This window comes from Sphaeramia orbicularis, chromosome 3 (genome assembly GCF_902148855.1).
Source record: "Sphaeramia orbicularis chromosome 3, fSphaOr1.1, whole genome shotgun sequence".
In the NCBI taxonomy this organism is placed as follows: Eukaryota; Metazoa; Chordata; class Actinopteri; order Kurtiformes; family Apogonidae; genus Sphaeramia; species Sphaeramia orbicularis.
In genome coordinates, this window is record NC_043959.1 from 46,856,915 (window position 1) to 46,861,155 (window position 4,241).

Below are 4,241 nucleotides of genomic sequence, written 5' to 3' on the forward strand. Positions count from 1 at the left end.
CAAAAATCCTGAGGCACATCGTATTTTTTCATGTTAGTCTGTATGAAACACTGAGTAGTTCAAAATCCAAACACATGGAACATTATCCTTCTGTAGTTTTTATGTAACCTCTCAATGGAACAAAGACAGTTTCTTATCAACGTAATTTGTGTCATTGAGAAACATTAATATTAATTATCAACAGAAATGGAAGGTGGTAGAGCTTTGGCCGTTATGGAACCAAAATAAATGAGTGGGGTGTGGCTCAGAGACATTGACTAGAGATAGAGTAGAAAGAAACATTAACAGGCTGCCATTTGTTTTGCATTCATTCTTCTAAAAGATTCACTGGCTATGCTCTCTGCTCAAATCAATTGAACTTTGACCCCTTGTTGCTAACCCTGTTTGCAGGCATTTGGGTGTAGTTTGTTTGATTGGCCTGAGAGAATGCAGGTCGTGTTCTGTTTCAAATGACCTCCCGGCAAAACATGAAGACACTGAACATCCTTAAACATGTTAGTGCAGGGAACAAACAATACAGATGGAAAAAGTTTGCCTGAAAACTGCTGCTGACAGTGACATGCTTGTAGGTTATCAAAAATGTCAAATGATAGAAAAATAAAGTGTAGAACAACTCATAGTGAGAATGATAAGGAAACTTGAACTGACAGGGATGAGCCTCCTTTGATACACAGTGTCAGATTAAGGAAAAATAAACTGCATGAGGCAGAAAAACTCTTTCCATCAGTCACAGAGCTCTGGTAGGTCACATTTCACAGCAAACTTTTAACAAATTCACCATAGTTATTAAGTTATATTGTATTTATCAACAACTGTAACTATTCCTGAAGGCTGAGGCCAATAATTGGAAATATAGAATATGTTATTAATAATATATATATGTTGGTGCATTAAAACTGTTGATAAATACATGTGTATATGTTCTTAAATGAGTAAATGAATCTTTTATCATTGTTTTGCATAACATTAATCAGTCTGCAGGTTCTTACATAACTCCACAAAAAGAGGTAGGGACAACCAGCTCAAAGCAGTTTTCAAAAAAAAAAAAAAAAAAAGCCATAAAACTTCAGGGGGAATTTTGAAGACATTAGTTACACAGTGCATGCTGTGTTTTTGTAAGCTAGTTAGTTTAATTAATTAGTGTTTCAAGTTTCATGCCGAGATATTTCAGAGTTTTAATTAACTCTAAACCATCATAATTTGGGTTTAATATGAATTTCCACTTCTCTTAGATTAGTGTGTTAATTTGTAGATTGTAATGCAGTATAAAGTGTGTATTAATATTTATCCACAGTTAGAAGAGGTTAAGGTAAAGTGTCCTCGTCACCTGCTTCTCTTTCATCTCACTCTTTCTCTCCCTTTTTCTATCCACCTAGTCCCACCTGACAGCCTGAGATCCACACTCATGTGTCTGACAGTGAATCTCTCATTTTCTCTGACAGATCAGTCTGGCCCTTCTCCCATTCAAACAGATTTCTACTTGTCCTAGATCCGACCGAGCCAATCAGAACGCTTATCTGAAACAGGCAGAGTTTGATTGGATGATTTACTGAAGAGGACTTGTGTAAACAACAAAAATGGCTGCATCATATGTGGGGCAGTGTTCTGAATCTGCCTGGAAAGATGAATTTGTGTCAGGATTTTGTGAGTTTTATTCAACAACTGGGCATTTATTCTTCTGTGTACCTGCTTTGCCTGAGTGAAGGTCCATCCAGTTGCTTCCAGATGTGTTTTGGTTTGCACCTGTTGATCGAAAATGAGTCCAGGTGTGCCAGACTTATTTTCATGTGGGTATTGGTTTAATAGCATCAGGCTACCAGTTTGCCCTCTAATGATCAAGGGGCAGGTTTGTATCCAACTGTAACATGTTATTACTGAATTTTCAAATAAATGACAAAAGATCCAGCCAGTACTTCAAATAATAAGAGCTGTTTCATCATCATAATCATCACGATTTATAACTTCTCCAGGAAGCATTTCATACACTAACATCCTACCTTATTTAATTTCGGTGTGGTGCATGTGTCCGTATGTGGACTGACAAAATAAAGATTCTTGGGGCAGCCGTGGCCTAGATGGCTGGAGAGTCAGCTGGAGAGTCGGCTTGTAACTAATGGGTCACCAGTTCGATTCCCTGGGCTGGCGGAGAGTTGTTGGATGATGTGCCCTTGAGCAAGGCACTTAACCCCCCATTTGCTCCCTGAACGCCTGATATGGCAAGCTCATTGCTCCTAGTACGCAGTGTGTGATGCATGCATGCATGATCTAGTGATGGGTTAAAGGCAGAGGACAAATTTCAGTGTGGTGTATGATTACATATGTGAACCTACTGACAAAATAAAGATTATTCTTCTTCTTCCACCAGTGTTACTAAACGAAGAGCTAACAAACATAAGAGCCAAAGTAATCAAGTTTCTTGGATAAGAGACACAACAAAATCAGTCCAGTTGAACTTAGAAAACATCTAAGGGTGAATTATGACACAGACAAATGAGAACTCACACAGACATACACAAGAGTTATTTTGACAAAAACCTGAACATGATTGACAGCATTTACCTCTTGTACCAAACTTCTGGTCTAGGTCATATGCATTTTAAATACTTCCAGGATTTATCAACACTTTTGTCTTACATAAAGTGTTAGACTTACTTTATACACTGTTGCCCATAAAGCTGGAATCATGAAATGATTGTGACAATGTGATTTATTATTAATAGATAAGCGTAACTGAGACTCAGTATGTAATCACTGCACCTACTCAAAGGTGATACTGATGTGTATAAGTAGGAATAAAAAGAGGAATATGTTTGAAAACCAAATTAGTCCAACTTTATGTGCAACAGTGAAGTTTGGGTCCTGTATTAATTCCGTAAACTCTGTGGTCTCCTTATTGATCTACACCGCACACACACAGTTGTTAAATTCAATGCATTTATCAAGTTTTCCACCTGAAAAACCCTTTTTTCCTTATTATTAGATCTTTGGCTTTTCTACCAGACTTTTAATGCACCAGTTTAAAATGCAAATAAATACAGCTTGTTGGAATTGCAGCTACAGTCACCTGCCAAATGTCCAATCAGTAATTAACCAGGGCGTAATACCAGGAGAACTGCAGCCACGGTCTGGAATAAAACCTGCTGTCAGCCCTGGACTCAAGCCTGTCACTTTCTTTAGTTTTTTTCTTTTGGACTTCAGATGTTTGGATTTTGTTTTGTTATTTGTCCCAGTTGTTTGGCCCAGTTTGTCTGAAATCCAATGTGAGTGACAGACATGCAGAGGTGTCAAAAATATTCACAATCATTAGTCAGGTAGAAGTATAGATACTAGGGTTTAAAAAGACTTCTGTAGAAGTTGAAGGATCAACTCAAGTTTTTTACTCAAGTAAAAGTGTAAAAGTACAGGTTTCTAAACTACTTCAAGTATAAAAGTAAGTGTAAGGGCAAAAAATGCCATTAGGACAAAAGCTTAGGCCACACCACAGGGGCCTATAGTGCACTACTTATGTCCTTGCTGGAGTGTGACGTGATTTGTGTCATGTGCAGGTGTGATGGATCATGTACAAACCAACAGGGTGTCAGAATGGTATATACTTATACTTCTCATCCAACCACAATCAAATTCACTCAATGTGGATGGCACAATTTATCTGGATTTTTTTTTTTTTTTTAATTTGAATGATGACAAGCTGGAATGAAATAGGAGTAACGAGGCTTTTTTTTTTTAAATATAAGGAGTAGAAAGTACAGATAATTGTGTCAAAACATAAGGAGTAGAAGTAAAAAGTTGGCTGAATTACTCCAGTAAAGTATAGATAACCCAAATTTCTACTTCTGTAAGGTAACAAAGTATATTTGTACTTTGTTACTTGACACCTCTGCAGACATGGATGTTGAAAAGAGATCAAATCAGTCACTTTTGTGTATAGTGGCAGATACTGATTCTATTGTGTTCTCCACTCTGCTCTAAACCTTTTAATGACATTCACCAAAGACATATACATGCAAGTCCATGGTGGCTGACGGTGTTCTTCTTCTCCTTCTTGTCATTAGGTGTCATTTTTGGGCTCAACAGATCCTTTTTAAACCTTTACTTTATCCCAGCACAAAACAGATTCTAATATAAATATTCATGTTAGGATATGAGCAGGGTCTGGTATCCCATAATGCACCTTTAAAACAGAGATTAAAGCGCAGAAGCCTTGGACTTGTTGACCTTATAAGATTTGGCAGTAAGCCTTC

At 37.3% G+C, this 4,241-nt stretch overlaps 1 long non-coding RNA gene across 1 annotated transcript; it reads right to left on the reverse strand.

Annotated features, from left to right (window-relative positions):
- Window positions 1-2,969: 2,969 nt before the first annotated feature.
- On the reverse strand, window positions 2,970-3,584 carry LOC115414963 (uncharacterized). Its single transcript, XR_003934735.1, has 3 exons — window positions 3,274-3,584; window positions 3,169-3,171; window positions 2,970-2,982 (listed from the first exon to the last, which is right to left on the reverse strand). It is a non-coding gene; the product is annotated as an uncharacterized LOC115414963 (long non-coding RNA).
- Window positions 3,585-4,241: the final 657 nt, after the last annotated feature.